General features: G+C 34.8%; 1 protein-coding gene and 1 long non-coding RNA gene across 6 annotated transcripts in view; one reads left to right on the top strand and one right to left on the bottom strand.

Moving 5' to 3' along the window:
• The window catches only part of TFPI (tissue factor pathway inhibitor), a 69,809-nt gene extending 61,261 nt beyond the window's left edge, over positions 1-8,548 (bottom strand). For 2 of the 5 annotated variants that reach the window (XM_027126219.1, XM_027126229.1), the window contains exon 1: positions 8,304-8,548. The gene's annotated coding sequence lies outside the window, so the exon portion shown is untranslated. The remainder of the gene's footprint in view (positions 1-8,303) is intronic. The other 3 variants (XM_027126211.1, XM_027126237.1, XM_027126247.1) reach the window with 2 other exon arrangements.
• LOC113630625 (uncharacterized) lies at positions 7,415-11,069 on the top strand. The gene is made up of 3 exons (XR_003437049.1): positions 7,415-7,648; positions 8,425-8,494; positions 10,979-11,069. It is a non-coding gene; the product is annotated as an uncharacterized LOC113630625 (long non-coding RNA).
• The last annotated feature ends 7,077 nt before the right edge of the window (positions 11,070-18,146 follow it).

The raw sequence follows: 18,146 nt of genomic DNA, 5'->3' as shown, positions 1-18,146 counted from the left end.
TAACTTATCCATCTCTACCCCACCCTTATCCCTCCTATGTCGAGTTTATCTGCCTTTGAAATCTTTATCTTGCCTTCTTCAAGATATATTATTACTTGACACTCTTTTTTGATCCCAGTGCTATATATTGTTTTCCTTGGATATTTAATCATGTCTCAGATATATTTTCATGGTGATATGTAAGCTCCTGAGAGATCTGAGGAAAACTATACATTCCCTTCTAAAGAGCAAATGCATGGCTCAGATATTTTTTCACATGTTTTTGAGGACCATCCATGAATGCCCATTTACTCATATCCTTTCAGAAGAGGCTTCCAGTACCTGTTAGGAAGGATAGATGGTCACTTGTATCTCTTTGGCCTCTGAATAAGGAGATGGTAATGTGGAATGCAGGTGGTGGTTGGGAGAGCAATGTTGACATAGTAATGATAGGGCAAACACTGTTACCTAAGGAACCTTTTCCTTTCTTTAGGGATATAACTAATAAATGCAAATGGCTTTAAAGGAGTTTCATCCAGAGTTTACCACAAATAGAAAAACAAAAAAAACAACAACTCTCTTTTGCCATGTTAATTGAGGCTAATCTAAATTCTCCCTAGTTAAACACTTTTCTTCCCCTGGAACATTCTCCAGCAATTCCTTAAGAGAAAAACATACAAAAAGAGGTTAATCCTGGGAAATCTGAAACTTGAAAAAAATTATTGGCACTGAAAGGAGGGCCTGAGTGTTTTTAAGGTAAATTGCTTATCTCATAATTTTTTTATAAACCTGCATTGGTGCCAGGATGTAGATACCATAATGATTTCTTTACTGTGTACCTGTTTTCCTTTCCTCATAGACAGAGTAACTATGCTAAAGGAGACTAAAACCACAGAACTCAAATAAGATGCATAGAAACTTCAATAATGTACACACTCTTACGTAATTATAAAAACAAATTCTAATGCTAAATATAATTTTTGTTTACAATATTTGTCATTTGGGATTATCTGTTTATATCAATTGGTATATATAATTAAGCAGGAAACACCTGAAACATCTTTCATAAAAAGAGAAAGTTTTAATTTGTGCTGTCAATGAACTTTCACAGCTTCCAATATGTAGAAGTATCCAGGAATCAGGGGAGGAAAGATAATTATGAGAAATTGTGATAGGAAACTATCAGTAAAGGCAATCTTTAATTCATTGCAAAACTCTGGAGGCTTTAGGTAAATAACAGTCAGCACTCAGAGTTTTGGAAATGCCTGTTGAACAAGTGACAACTTGATTGGTTTTAAGCTTGTAGAATGAATTTGTCATCTAAAATAGAAGAGAGTAAAATATTAGCCACCCAAACAACTACCGTTATCAGAAAATCATAATGAAACAAACTGCTTATCTGAAATAATTATTTTTTAGAAATAGTGAATTTAAGTTTTTCATTGTACAATCATGTAAATATATTTACTCATGAAACATAGTTTCTGAGATATAGCAGGCAAAAAATGTATTTATCTTACCCAGGCCAATGAACGAATTACAGTTTATATGCCCTTAAAATTTCTCATTCTATTTATGTTTATTATTTTTTAGGATATCATTAAAATATGATTTTAAAAAGTAGCCCTTCCACTGCACAGCAAAGGAAACCATAAACAAAACAAAAAGATAACCCACAGAATGGGAGAAAATATTTGCAAACGATATGACTGAGAAGGGATTAATCTCCAAAATATACAAACAGCTCATACAGCTCAATATCAAAAAAACACAAATAACCCAATCAAAAAAATGGGTGGAAAATCTAAATAGACATTTCTCCAAAGAAGACATGCAGATGGCCAAAAAGCACATGAAAAAATGCTCAACATTGCTAATTATTACAGAAATAAAAATCAAAGTTACAATGAGGTATCACCTCACACCAGTCAGAATGGCCATCAAAAAAAATCTACAAACAATAAATGCTGGAGGGGGTGTGGAGAAAAGGAAACCTACACTGTTGGTGGGAATATAAATTGGTACAGCCACTATGGAGAACAGTATGGAGGTTCCTTAGAAAAGTAAAAATAGAGCTACCGTATGATCCAGCAGTCCCACTCCTGGGCATATATTCAGAGAAAACCATAATTCAAAAAGATGCATGCACCCTAATGATCATTGCGGTACTATTTACAATAGCCAAGACATGGAAGCAACCTAAATGTCCATTGACAGATGAATGGATAAAGAAGATGTGGTACACATATATAATGGAATATTACTCAGCATTAAAAAAGAATGAATTAATGCCATTTGCAGCAACATGGATGGGCCTAGAGATTAACATACCAAGTGAAATAAGTCAGACAAAGAAAGACAAATATCATATGATATCACTTATATGTGGAATCTAAAAAAGAGATACAAATGAACTTATTTACAAAACAGAAACAGACTTACAGACTTAGAAAACAAATTTATGGTTACCAAAGGGGAAAGGTTGTAGGGAGGGATAAATTAGGAGTTTGGGATTACATATACACATTACTCTATATAAAATAGATAATTAACAAGGACCTACTGTATAGCACAAGGAACTCTACTCAGTCCTCTGTAATAACCTATATGAGAAAAGAAACTGAAAAAGAATAGATATATGTATATGTGTAACTGATTCACTTTGCTGTACACCTGATACTAATACAACACTGTAAATCAACTATACGCCAATACAAAATAAAAATTTAAAGAAAAATAGCCCTTCTACTTCCAGCCACAATGGATTAACATTGGATTTATCCTCCCACCTGAAACAACTTAAAAAAATAAAATAGTCAAAATGTATTAAATGATGGTTTTCCGCTAACTAAATACTGGTCAGTGAAGAGCAGTGATCCCGTAAGGATGGGAAACAAGAGTTCAGCCCTACATTCTGATTTGCTCCAGCACACTGACTGAAGGGAATTTCCACATTGAAATTCAGGAAGAGGAGGTTCTGGAATTGCCCAGTGGTCTCCCTGAGTTTAGGAGAAAGCACATTGTCTGCAGAGGCCAGGGTAGCTAGAGTATGCACGGTTAAGTAACAGAGTAGAGAGCTATAGAGAAAGAGAGATCCAGAAATCTTCAGATGGCCCTCAAGTCTTCAGCCTAATACTGATCAGTACATATACAAGAGAAAAGTACCCAAGTTTGGGTAAAGAAAGGGCTAGAGGGGAATAACACTTAGAACACATGTAAAGCTGTGAATATTTTCTTGTCCCTAAATTGCAAAAACCTCCATTCATGGTGCATTAAGCAGAGTAGTCAGAAAGTTTTTTTCTCAGTACTGGGAAAAAAATTAACCATAGAATAAACATTTCTCTGATTCTGTCTAACAAAGCTTGACAGTGAGATAACAAAATACAAAATTGTTTCCAAGTAATTAAACTGCAACTCAGAACAGAGCTCAATATTATTTACAGGAATACAACATATTCAGCACTTAAGAAGGTAAGATTCATAATATCAGGCATTCAGATAAAAATTATAAGGTCTGCAAAAAACAGTAAAATATAACATAATGAGAAGAATCCAAATGACACAGAAATGACACAGAAAATAGAATTAACAAACTAAAATTTTAACTGCATTCATAAACTAAACTAAAATTTAACTAAATTTTAAACTAAAATTTAAACTAAAGTTTAAACTGCACTCATATGTTCAAGAATCTAGAGAAAATATTGAGTGTGTTAAATAGAGAAAGAAGATAGAGACTCAAACTGAGTTTCTAGAGATGAAAACATTATTTGAGATGAAAAATACACTAGATGGGATTATAAACACATTGGACATAGAAGAAAAGATACGTAAATTTGAAGATATAATGATAGAAACTACGTAAATTGAAACAGAAAAAAACTAAAAATATTAATATTTTTCTTTTACTATTTTTGATTGTGGTAAAATAGATATACCATGAAATTTGCAATTTTAACTATTTTTAAGTGTACAGCTCAGTGGCATTAATTACATTTATATTTTTGTGCAATCATCACCACCATCTATTTCCAAAATTTTTCATTAACCCAAACAGAAACTTTGTATCCATTAAGCAATAACTCACCATTCATCCCTTCCTCCAGACTCTGGTAACCTCTATTCTACTTTCTTTTTCTATGAATTTGCCTATTGTAGATATCCCATGTAAGTGAAATTATATACTATTTGTTTTTTTGTGTGTGTGGCTTATTTCACTTAGAATAATGTTTTCAAAATCATTCATGTAGCATGAATCAGAAGTTCATTCATTTTATTGTCACATATATTTGAAATTGGTTGCACATAGAAGAGTGAGTAGGTGTTTGATATTTTGATATAATCATTTTGATTCATTTCCTGGGATACTTTGAAGTTTATTCCTAAAAGAACTTTAAGAATATTACCAATATTTTGCAACAAACACTACTATTCTGGAGACTCACCCAATTTATGAGATTTACTCCATTTCTAAGCCTTGTGAAGTAAGGAATGAGGTGATGTTTAGATTACAGGATTATTACAGGATTCAAGGATGGGATAGATGTTGGTAAGAAACATGAATTGGAGAGACAGAATGAGGTTGGCAGCAGGGTGGTTGTGGCATTGAGGGTGTGGTACAGTTGAAGGGGGTCAATGGCACTCTATGCTTGGTAATAAAAACACCACAGTGTATCAGTGCTGTATTGATGGATACTTTTACATTCCTGATGTTGAAATAGCCTAATCAACAACATGTAATATTTATTCAGTCTAGAGAGAATGCTACCATCACATTTTGATTGAGGAATTTCTTGCAGTAAGTCTGTGTCTCCCCAGGCACCTGTGGTCTATCAGGTGGAGCAGGTGAGACAGAAATATTGCAGCACTGGGACTCCTAGTATGGATCATGGACCTCTTGTTTTTAAAATAATTTAAAAATATGGTTGTTCCAACTAAGAAAGAGCATAGAATCACAAAGGAAGGCCTGAAGAGAGATGAACATAGCAGATTTGACATGCATCCAGTGCTTTTTTTTATTGCTTTTGAAAAGAAGTGGAAATGACTAGGGTGCCCTCATCCTATTGGTAGCTGAATCCTAGGCTCTGGTTCTACACAGCACCTGCCACTTGAAGTGAAGACAGGGAGAGAAGGGTAATGGGAAGACTGGGCTCCTAGAGATAATACATCACACCAAGAAAGCAGTCACTGAGGATCTCAGAGACCCAAGAGAGGAGGTCTAGCATAATGAGAACTCTCTGGAATAAGAGAGTTGCATCCTTTCTTCATTTTGCTGAGATTTAATATCCAGAAACAAGGACTTCAATACTCACTCCATGTTTTGAATTCAGATTTCTCCAAATGCAGATGGTAACAATCAAATAATTATAGTATTGGCATATTTCTATAAAAAAATAATGCATTTAAAAGTATTTTTGTTTTGGGACTTCCCTGGTGGTAAGACTCTGTGCTCCCAATGCAGGGGGCCCGGGTTCGATCCCTGGTCAGAGAACTAGATCCTGCGTGCTGCAACTAAGGATCCTGCACGGCACAACAAAGATCCTGCGTGCCACAACTAAGACCTGGTGCCGCCAAATAAATAAATACTTTTTTTTAAAAGTATTTTTGTTTTAAAAAAGACAGCTCTGCAAATTAAGTTTCCTGAGTTACATGTTTTAGATGGTAAACAAGAAAAGGGTGGCTAAAGACAGCCTTTATTGAGAATAGATGAGTTGGACTGTAATACAATTTTTAGATCATGTCTACATATCAAAAATAAATTTATATAATTAACTAATTTTAATCAATATTATTCTACTTATTTAATTTATACCAATAAACAAGATTTTTTTGAAAACCCTATTCTGAGTACTTCCCTTTCCTTTTCATATTTTCTCTCCTGTCCCACCCTCCCTTTTTTTTTGGCAAGGATGTTTTACTTTTTTTTCTTCTATTAAGTAGAGATGTTTGATTCAGTTGAAATCTGTATTAAAAGTTTGTGACAGTGAATTTAGTAAGCCAACAATTCCTAAAGAATCTATAGCATATCTACTATTTGGTTAGATTGCTAGGTGTTCTGGGAATAAACAAAACCTTTTCAGCTTGGCTTTTTTCCTCTAGTAGTTTGTCATCTGTCCAATTATCATTATCATTGAATGGTTTTCTTTTTCTTATAACTTTATTTATCTATTCTTGGCTCCGTTGGGTTTTTGTTGCTGTGCGCGGGCCCTCTCCAGTTGCAGCGAGCGTGGGGCTACTCTTCGTTGTGGTACGCAGGCTTCTCATTGTGGTGGCTTCTCTTGTTGTGGAGTACCAGCTCTAGGCAGTGGGCTCAGTAGTTGTGGCACTCAGACTCAGTAGTTGTGGCTCGCAGGCTCTAGAGCGCAGGCTCAGTAGTTGTGGTGCACAGGCTTAGTTGCACCACGGCATGTGGGATTTTCCCAGACCAGGGCTGGAACCCATGTCCTTTGCATTGGCAGGCAGATTCTTAACCAGTGCACCAACTGGGAAGTCCCTCAATTATGTTTTGAATTTGAATGATGTAGATAACTAAGATCAGGAAATTAATTCTTAGGAAGGAATGTTAGTGTTATGAAAACTATAGTTTAATACAAAAACAATTTTCTATTTCATAGATTATTATTTTTAAATTTAGCAATACTGTTTATAGTAGAAGATTCTAGGCAAAATAATTGTACAATCAATAAGCAAATGAAGCCTAGAGTTATGGACAACCAATCAGACCAGCAAGCACTACCTGATGGCATAACCCATTTGAACAGGACCACATTTCCCAAAGAGGTTTTGATCTAGTCATTGGAGATAAAAGAAATGCTTAAAGATATCAGACTGTACCTTTAAAAACAGAAAACAAAACTTGTACAAGTCAGCATACCTAATAGAGAACGGAACCAAATAGTAGTATGTATGCCATTAAAGCTCTCTAATAAGATTGTATAGTTACCTGAAGAAGATAAATTTGGCTTCCCAATATAACCATTCAAATTGTTAAAAGTAAATATTTTAAAGTTTTACATCTGTAATGTTAATTATCTGTATTTACATTAATAGTTTTCCAACTCTGTTGATCCCTAAGGATATTTTATACCATTTTATTAACCCATAGGCCCCAAATTAAAATTTCATACTCCAATACATTTTCAGAGATTATTCACCCTTCAGTTTAAGTATTAGATAAAATATAGATTATATGTCTTGAAATAATCATGCACTAGAATGATGAGTATAAAATAATCCTAAAAATGTTTTATGAAAGGTTAAAAAACTTTTCAATATCTCAAAATTGACACAATTTTTCACCTCTGACGTAAATACTATGCTTTTACACAGAATAAAATATGACTCTCTGGGCTGTATGTTTCCTGCTTGGGTTCTGCCCTTTGTATTTAATGTTATCACAATTATACAAAGTCATTTTGTGACTAATTTCCAGAGCACTGAGTCACAGTGTGGCTGTTACTTATCTTTTCCTTTTTTTTTGCACAGCACTGCTCTTGACCCTCATTTTTCCATTAATACTCATACAAATGAGTGCTTTCCATAATTAATTTTTTTTGTTTCATTATTGTTCTGTGGTTGTGTACTTCTATACTATGTGCTTTCTTTACTACCAGAAGCTAAATTTAATATCATTTTATAAGCAACAAGAATATGACAGTACATCATATAGGTATGTAATCTATTGCTTTAATTTATGTAATTGTACTATATATACTGCAATCCTATCTATTCTTATTTTAGTATATTTAGAATATGAGCGTTTGTTTTTGGAGACTTGTAAAATATTTTCTTAGAGAGATTAGTTAATGCTGGCAAGAAATATTTAGACTACAAGGATTCTAATGTTTATACCTTATTTTAAATATCACCAATTAATGGCAATGAAAGAAGTTTCTTTAAACATAAGGCTGCCAGACAGTCTCTTTATGATATTTCTTTATATGTTACTAAATAATGTTTAAAGGTTAAAAAAAATCTTCAGAAAACTCCAATTAAAGACACAATTAGTAAAGAACTGCCACTACAAGCTGAAAATTATAAACAAGGCTACATCTCACCAACTTTTTATGTTCATGGTCTTAAAAGCATAATCCTATACTGCATATATATTTGCTTAAAACTAAATGGAAAATGCTGAGAATTTAGTTTAGCATTGCAATGAGTTTGTTTACAGAGAAGGGTCGATTTTCATTGTAGAGTTACAGAAGATGGTCCTCCCCTACAAGTCTTTGCCTCTCAACACCCTGGTTCCCCCCGCCCCCCGCCAAGGAAAAGAAATAAAAGTTACTTCTCATGGGCTAAAAAGTATATTGCCAAGTACTCACGAGTAAAATCTCTGAAGAAAGTTCTTGGAAAGATTTTTTCAAAGCGGAGTTGAGGTCATTTTGTTTTCCTTTCCAGGCATTGAAGAGACGATTTATCTTTTCTACTTCTTCTTTTAAACAGATCAGGAAACTGGGGAGTGAAGAATAATAAAAGAAATGCAATCTGATCCTGCCAGCAGTGAAAGGGCGAGGTAAGAATTTGACTTTTATCCAGCTCAATGTCGCTCCCGTCTGTTGGAGCAAAGAGGAGCCTCAGAGCCGGTCTCAGAGATCACCCACAGCTGGGAATAGCCAGGCTTCCTGTTTAGGTCACTCCAACTCTTTTTAGGCTAATTTCGCCAAATTATTCAAAAGCCTTTTCAATTATGAAGGAAACAGACAAAGGAATCAGCTTACACTAAGATTTCAGAATTACTATTTTTGCATAACGATTTCTTTTACTTTCCAGGATTCTTTGTAATCAGTTAAAAAAAAAGAACACTTTTTTCCCCCAGATCTATATATTTTTAAAATATATTTGTCATCATGTAGTTACTTAATAAAGTGAACCTTTTTTTTTTTTGCAGTTTATTTCTTCTTCAAATTATTTCATCCATGTTGTCAATATATTTGTGAAAAACACCTGAGGGCTATTTAAATTCCTTTGATTAGAGAGGCAATGCAATGTATTGCCTGTTGCAGAATGTCAGGCTGTAAACCCTGCCTCAGCTACTTACTAGCTTTGCAATTTTGGTCAATTATTTAAACTCTCTGTGCCCCAGTTTCTTTTTCCCTAAAATAATGATTAAAGTTCCTAAGTTTGATATAAGTAGTAAATGGATTAATACATATAATATATATACATATAAATAGACATATAAAGCACTTAGTCCTCCACACATAACAAACCTTCAATAAATGTTAACTATCATGTATATTGCTGTTGTTTATATCATAATTATTATTTTACATGATATGTAAATATTTAAAGGCATCACTCACTTTGCTCTGCTCTAGGTCACTATCGCTGAAGTTAACCCTTAGTATTTCAGTAATGGAATTATGGCCATATAAGGCTAAGATCACTAGCGATTTCGTAAGATGGCGGAATCTTCTTTGCCATGACGGCTGAAGTCATTTGATCAGAAAATCCATCAGTCTCTTGTTTTTTCCATCTCTGATTGTCTTCATGTCTTCAACTTTTCTTGCGTCCTTCCTTTGACCTCTGGGGAAGGGGTTGTTACCGAGTCCAGGCTCATACTGCTCGCCTCAGGACAGGCCAATAAATGAAGAGATGGGCTGTTGGGGCAAGGAATAGCGACTTTATTCAGAAAGCCGGCAGGCCGAGAAGATGGTGGACTCCTGTACCAATGAACCATCTTGCCTGAGTTAGAATTCAGGCTTCTTTTATACTAAAGGTGAGGGAGAAAAGTCAAACCTTTCCTGGTTCCCATCAGCCTCTGGAGAAGCTGTGTTAATTTCTTCCTCTCTGCAGTCATTCACAGGTGGGCCTAGTCAGGATGTTTTCTTGTGAGCTAAACAAAAGTATTTTAGTTTAATGCTCATTACCTGGGAGGCAGGGTTCCCAGAGATGGGCCATTATGTATAATTTAAGCTTATAGGCAACATCCCTTTAGTGATTACCTTGCAACAGAATACAAAGGTCCTTTCCTATTACAGGGTAAATTTCCTTCTTGTGTGTTTTTACTATTTATTGAATAATTCCTAGGTGTCTGGCACATAAATTACCTCATTTAATTCTCACAGCCAACTTGTGAAGAAAGCCCTCTCTGCATGACCATTTCACCATTTCATGGGTTTAAGAAGGTTAGGTATAGTTTGTGGAGCTCTGATTCAAATCATGTAGTCTGACTTCAGAGCACAGATACTTAAATACTCTTCCATGTTTCTTTCTCACCCATGTTCTGGATTTCATACCACAACAAAACTTTGCTGTGTGTTGAAACTTTATTTTTAACAAAGTTAAAAGCAGTACTTCCCCAGGCCTAGTTCAAGAACTTTGCTGCATAATTATACCCCCTATTACCTGTTGCAACTCAAGCACATTCAATGTTCCCTTCTTGTTCAGATTGTTGAGGAAAGTTGCTTGTTTTTGGACTGGAGTGGACATTGATTAGTTTTTTGGCCAATCTGCAGGCTCTACTAAGGTAGCGGTAAGCTCAGCAAATCAGATTTCCTTTTTGGAAACTTGTACTAAGAGCTATAGATAAAAGTATACAGTGCCAGGCTCTTAACTAAAAAGCCAAGATAGAGGAAGTGCTGACATCCAAAATGGTGTGCACCAGATGATTATGTGGAGAAAGCTAGTTGAGAGTGAATGGTGAAAGGGATGAATGAAAGAGGGCGTGTAACCTCTGAGAGAGAAACAGGGAAAGAATGAAAGCAAGAGCAAGACTGAGAGATGAGATGAGTGATGAGAAAGTGATGCCTGAGCTCTACAGTAACAGTCCTTCCCAGGCCTAGTTCAAGTTTTTCTAAGTACTCAAGAACATATACCCTTGTAATAAACCCTTTTTTTCCCCTAAGGTCATTTAAGAAATCTCTTTTTCTTACTATGTAAAGAACCCTATTTGAAAGAGCCACAACTGAGCTGAAATTATTTTCTCAAAGATCATTGATTTCATATTTAAGTTGCACTTGACATCAGTGAAGACTTTTTACCATTTTATTTCCAGGTAATTTACACACACTTGGGTATTCTTGTGCTGAAGAGAATGTGGGAAATTGACGTAAACTATTGTTAAGGTAAGACAACCTGATGCTGTCACTTAAGGGCTCTGTGGACTCAGGTTTTCTCTCCCTGAGGCTTGCGTGAGCTCCTTTTTGAGGTTTTATTACTAGTTTGCCTATCTATTGTGTACAACTCTAAGTCTAAATTATTTGGATAAAAAGATTTTCTCACCAACAACTTGACTATGTGCCATCGTATCTTAAAGTTCTTTGCATCTAATCATTAGATGTTCCAAGTACCCACCTAATACTAAACACTCCTTTTCATTTCTCACCATACTCTGTTAATTTTGTCTTTCCAACTCTCACACAATTCAAATAACATTTCAGATTTTTATGAGCTTTATGAGAAGTTCATGAGTTTTATGATTCTATATTTTTCATTTTCCTGCCAGATGATGTGCATGTCCCACATAAAGGTTACTCTGTAAAACTGGATCACAATAAAGATGACCCACAAAGGGGACTGAAAATAAATCCTTTCTTCATAAAAACCCTGTAGATTTCGGGATAGTTTGTTATCAAGCATAATTTAGGAAGAGATAAATAATATACTCCCTACCCCCTTACCTTCTTCCCTTAAAGATGTGTTATATTGACCATATATATATTATTATGTTATGTAACCCTGGACCCCATACCCTCAGTCCCCCTGGTGTCCTGTGTTCCTTTTCACCCTTGGTTGGGTGAACACAAACAGAGAAGAGGCCATGGAAAGGAGAAGCAAAAATGCTGAGAATAAATTCACAGTCCTGTTCCTGAGGGAGATTAACCACTGCTGAGCTCACCTGAGTTTCAGTAAATACTCTTTCTTTAGGAAATCCGCCTGGAGACTCCCTTCAAAGAAAATCCAATCTCAGATAACAATGGAAGGGAGTAATCTTAATTTCTATAGTTTCTACCTGCTTGCTTCTGCATTCGAATGTCCAGACTTGAAGTTTATACTTTCAACAACTTTTATCCTTTAATCTAGACTTTAATTGCTTTGCTTTATTTATTTTCTAGATTTAAAACCGGTTTTAGGCTTTTAGTTTTCCAGTCCTTTTAATTATTTTGTAATACTATTATTCTTAATCATTCTTCTGATTTATATTACTAGTACTATTAATCCCATCTACAATATTTTAACTAGTTTTATTACTTTTAGTGTTATTTTAATTCTCATTTTTATAGAAGTGTCTATCTTAAGTATTATTATTGGTACTATATTGATGACGATATAATGTATGATGCCCATGTGTATCAATATAGCACGGTGTAAACCAGGAAAGTGGGGTCTTTATTTCCTTCAAGTTGATATAGCAGCAAGCCCTCAATTCCCTAGGATAGACTATCCTTCCTTAACCAAAGTAGGACTCAGTGACTCTAAGATTACCGCATTGAATAATTTGATAGGCCCACAGAAGAAAATTATTTCCAACCACTGGCTTACCTATACTGCCAGGACAGACACTGGCAATTGCATGAAAAGTCTATCTTCTCACAGCACATACTTTCATTCTGAACCTCCCAGAAAGATTGCTTATATGGATAGGTAAGTTTTATTCCAGTCTCTACTACCAACATACACATATTAATTTACTACTTTTTATTCACTGTGTTTGAGGGGTAGTTACTTATACCGTAAATCACCTCTTATTGATTAGGAATGCTAAGGAAAGTTTGCCTCAGAGAGGATTATCCTTATATCCCCATTTCTATTGTTTTAGATTTAGGGAGTTAATCCCTTGATAGATTCTGCCCTCAGAAATCCTTGCTGATTAGAGAATGTGATCCTGCCCAGAATTTCAAAGTATAGGACACCAGCTACCATCTCATTTTCTCCTTTATTGTAATATCAGCTGGGTTTTTGGATAATAATTTTCCATTCAAAATATTTTTTATTTTTATATCTCTTTGTTAAATATACATTTGTATTTTCACTATTCTTTTCTAAGAGGACTCAGAAAAACAATATTATACAGTGCCATTTGGAATTCTGAAAAAAAAGGAAAAAAGGCACACTATGATGGTGATTTTATGATTATCTGTCTCCCTTTGTCTAATGATAATAAGACACAACTACAAAAGCAAGAATGGTTGGTAGGCAGAGTTGAGTAGAGTTTTGGTAAGAAGCATAAAAATACTGTTAACAGATAAATTTTGTTTTAGAAATTTAAAACTTGTTTCTCATAAGTTTATACATTTTTATTAAATATTTTTACTTGACAAATTTCTTAGGGAAAACTTCAAAGTATAAAATAAGATAGCATATAAATATACCACACAGACGTATTTATTAAGCACCAGCTGTATGACAAACACTGTTCTAGGATTTAAGGAGACAACAAAGAATATGACAGATACAATTCTGTCTTCTTGGAACTTTAATTTTAGTGCCATAAACTGAATGCTACTAATGATAACAATTCTTACTTAGTGAATTAGGATTACAGCAAACAAAAGAATGTCTCACCTTTTAAAATATCTCCTTTTAAAGCTGCTTAGAAAGAAGTTATTCCAGGAGCTGCATGTGAGAGTTTATTTCTTCTTTCTAGTTTATAAAAAAATGTGTTAGTTTATCTTATGGAGGTTTTCATTGATTATTCATTATCTGAAATTTAAAGACAAACTATTTATTACCATCTTGATTAATTTCTTAAAATTTTTAGAATAAAATTTCACGGTTAAAAATTATACTTTTAGGGGCTTCCCTGGTGGCTCAGTGGTTGAGAGTCCGCCTGCCGATGCAGGGAACGCGGGTTCGTGCCCCGGTCCGGGAAGATCCCACATGCCGCGGAGTGGCTAGGCCCGTGAGCCATGGCCGCGGAGCATGCGCGTCCGGAGCCTGTGCTCCGCAACGGGAGAGGCCACAACAGTGAGAGGCCCCCCTCACACACACACACAAATTATACTTTTATATCAGTTTCTAGCCACTTGAACTTCACAGTCTGATAGTACGCATATACCAACGCCCTCAACGACACTTTTCTAAAAATTAACTTATTTATTTATTTATTTTTGACTGCGTTGGGTCTTTGTTGCTGCGTGTGGGCTTTCTCTAGTTGGCAGCGAGCAGGGGGCTACTCTTCGTTGTGGTGCGCGCGCTTCTCACTGCAGTGGCTTCTCTTGTTGTGGAGCACGGGCTCTAGAAATTGGAATGCGATCCAAATTTTCAGGAACAGCGAGGAAAACGGTGGTACTCTGGTTACTATTTTCCTTTAAATTGTATGAAAAGGATTCATTTCTTGCTCAGAAAAACTCTTCGGAACTATTTGTGATAAATTACTGCCCTCTGTTGGCAGAATGTTATATAAATCTTAATTTATATTTTAAGAGTATTTAGAGTTATAACAAATCTCATCAACAAGATGAATAATTAAATCCCAGAGAATAGAAGTGCCTTGCCCAAGCAGCCATAGCTTTTAAATGACAAGGGCAGGATGAGACACTGGGTGTCATGACCTACCATGTCTTTTTTTTTTTTTTTTTGGCTGCCTGGGTCTAAGTAGTGGCATGCGGGATCTTCGTTGAGGCATGTGGGATCCTTTTCGTTGCGGTGCGTGGGCTCTTCATTGTGGTATGCAGGCTTCTCTCTAGTTGTGGCGCGTGGGTTCCAGAGCACGGGGGCTTTGTATTTTGCGGCACGTGGGCTCTCTAGGGGCACGCAGCTCAGTAGTTGTGGCACGCGGGCTTAGTTGCCCAGCAGCATGTGGGATCTTAGTTCCGCGATCAGGGATTGAACCCACATCCCCTGCATTAGAAGGCGGATTCTTTACCACTGGCCCACCAGGGAAGTCCCCTACCATCAGTCTTGTGTTGACTAAGTTAAAAACAGTAAATTTTTTTGCCTGAGAATATTTCCCATTTTCTGAGTCAAAAACGAAGTTTACAATAGTCAAAAGAATTAAAGAAATTATTTTATTTTAAAAATTGAAATAAGATGTTTGTTCAGGTTAAAAATAAACCATGCAAAAAATAAAAGTGAGAAGAGAAAAATAAACATCTTTCTCTCACTCTCCATCTAGATTCCACTCCAAGAAGTTGCCACTATTAACTGTTTCTTTGTCATTGTGTGTGTGTGTGTGTGTGTGTGTTTCAAAATTGAAGTACTGTTCTCCGACTTTTTACAAATGTAAAACATATTTTAGAGTTTATTCCATATTACTTTGCAGAGATATAACTCATTTTTAAATATGACTTCCTTTTATTGACACTTTTGAGGATTACAGACAAATTTAGAATGTCCTTATTTAGGATTACCTGACATTTCTTGTAATTTATTTAGATTGTGCATCTCTTCTTGGACTTTTACACTAATGAAGCTGTTTTGTTCTCATTTCATCAGGGGACACTTGATTTGGGTTTGTCTCATTACTGATGACAGATGTTAACTGTGATCACTTCATCAAGGTGTTGTCTGCAGGCTTCTCCATTGTAAGCTACCTAGTTTTTCTGCTTCTGTGCACAGATAGGATTGAGTGGCAGAAATGCTCAACAAAAATACAAAATCAAAATAATTACCTTGTCACATCCTTTCTCTCAGGTAGCAAGAAGAGTAGATCTTAGATGCTAAGTGTTATTTTCCCAAGAGTGCTGAGTGTCCATTTCCTGGCTTCTTGTTTAATTTTAATTCCTCTTTCTGGAAGAATACACAAATTAAGGAGGTATCTGTAGTAGTTACTCTTGGAATGTGGAATGGTTTGGTATATTAAACAATTCATGTAACTCTGAACTTTTTCATGTGTAAGTGTATACATAACATGTAGAGTAAAATAATAATTCTTTTCATTGGCAGTTAGATGAACACTGAACACCAGAACTGCTGACAGTTTTTTCTTAAAACATGTAATAATACAATCATATTTTCAAACATTACATTAAAATTTCAGTCATGTGAATTTTTACTTTAAATTTTGATATTAGATAAACTTTTCATGTTGCATTTGTATTTTAATAAATAATTTTGATTGCTTTAGAAGAAAAAACTTTTAAAATAAAAGAAAATTTTTAATACTTAAATTTAATTTACATTTTGGACAAATTATTTCAAATTGCAGTAGAGGAAAATTATGTGATAATCTTGATTATCACGTAATTATTAATTGTGCTGAAATGAAGGCAAGAAAGATCAATGGTATGGAATAAATATACAAATACTCATAAATTATGTATGTATTTAGTTTATTATTCATCCAAGCAGCACTCACCAATTAACCTAATATCCAAATATGCACAAAAATAACTCAATTAGGATGTCTTACAATTTTGTCAGCTTTCAGCCATATAAAAATTATAGCTTTACATATCTTACATATCTTACAATTTCATCTTTATGAAGTATATTTGTCTAAGTAAGATAGAAAATATTTTTTGTAGTACTTTTCTAACTTGATGAATAACTTTTAATATTTAACACATGTTCATCATTATGCCTTGCTGCCTTTCACTTTAATGCAAACAGAGCATTTTCTGAATCATTCATTTACTAACTATTTATTGACCACCTACTACATGCCACTATTGGGACTATTGCAGTAAACAAACCAGATAAACATTCCCGTTTTCTTGGAACTTACATTTTAGTACATTTTTCATCAAAAGGGTCAGGGGACATATTTAACATATTCAGGCATGTGATATTACTTTTGCCCTCTTAGTGGCACACACTAACTTTCTCAATTTTCCTCATTGGCATGACAAATTTTGCTGAATTAACATGTGATTTTGGTAGGAGAAAGTCATAACTTCAGAAGGATTCATCAAAAGACTTGGAGGAAAGGTCTGGCCTTGGGGAAAATGTTTAGGGGGCAAAAGAAAGCAGAAGAATAATAGAAAAATGTCAATGTAGCCAACAGTATCCTCAAAATTTAATGAGTAGAATTTAAACAAGAAAGAAAGAAAATATAAAATTAAACTGAGTTTTGTTTCAGGTTGGAAAGGTATTCCAGAAAGTAAGCAGAATAAGCTTGATTAATTGGTACTGTAACATGTAAAATAAGCAATCACAAAACCATAGCCTTTATATCTCCGTGGAGACATAGTGATAAACAGCTGCTGCCCATTTTGCACACACAGAAAAGTAAGGTTAATTAGAAATACTGTAGTTGCAAATTCAGTTCCAGTAACAGCAAAATCAATTTAGCAAAAGGTATTTTCAAGGCATGATTTTTTTGTGAGTTCTATTAGGATTGTGTCAGATCCATATATTAGTGATTCATTAGACAGCTTAGAAAGTGGGGTGCCTGCCAAAAACCCACCTGGACTGAGAAGAATATCTATTTCTACTTTTTTGGCAACAGTAATTTTTCTCTCTTGTGAAGTGGAAGTCATTCAAAACCCAGGTGACAATCATTATAACCAAAGTCAGACTAAATAATGAAGTCATAAAGACAATACGTGGTTTTCATTCTCTCACAAAAATTTGAGATGAAACGCATAAATGACAAGGTTGATCTAGATTTTTCACGTTTATCTTAAAGTCAGGGAGTGTACCTTTGCTTCCACAAAAATGGATGACAACTGAGTAATGCGTTTACTTCAGCATGGTAGTTCAGGCTAAATTACCTATATGTCACTAAACGTGGAAATAATCTTTGGTGAGTATTAACATTCCTTTATGGCACATGGGTTATGGGGCTGTTTCTCATCTTGGGACATTTCTGCTGATACTTGTTCTATTCATGCTTTGTGGATAGTTTTACTACTCCTAATCAATAAGGACCCAGACTTACCTTACTCTGAAACAGCCTTAACTCCAGTCCACTTTACAGCCTCTCTGCCTCTTTAGAAGTAGTCAATATCCTGAAGTTGGGTGAATTTTTCCCATTTATGATGTTGTACATTGCTATATATGATATTTACACAATTTACACAGTTGCTCCCTTTTTAATGTGAGTAAATAGTATTATACTCAACTTATTCTTTTGGACCTCTCTTTTTCACACATCATTACATTTCTGAAATGTATATATGGTCATATGTGTGGATCTACTGCTTTTGCTTTACCTATGGTATAGTATTCCATTTATTAAAACATACAATTAATTTTTTCCATTCCTCTGCTGAGGAGTAGTAGATTGATTAGCTTGCTTGCACTTGTTTTTGCTTCAGTGAACATTCTTAAACATGATA

This window comes from Aethalodelphis obliquidens, unplaced genomic scaffold (assembly GCF_003676395.1).
Source record: "Aethalodelphis obliquidens isolate GAN/ISIS:26980383/991018 unplaced genomic scaffold, ASM367639v1 scaffold2, whole genome shotgun sequence".
In the NCBI taxonomy this organism is placed as follows: Eukaryota; Metazoa; Chordata; class Mammalia; order Artiodactyla; family Delphinidae; genus Aethalodelphis; species Aethalodelphis obliquidens.
The sequence above is the reverse complement of the archived record's forward strand: the minus strand, read 5'-3'. Positions and strand labels throughout refer to the sequence as shown.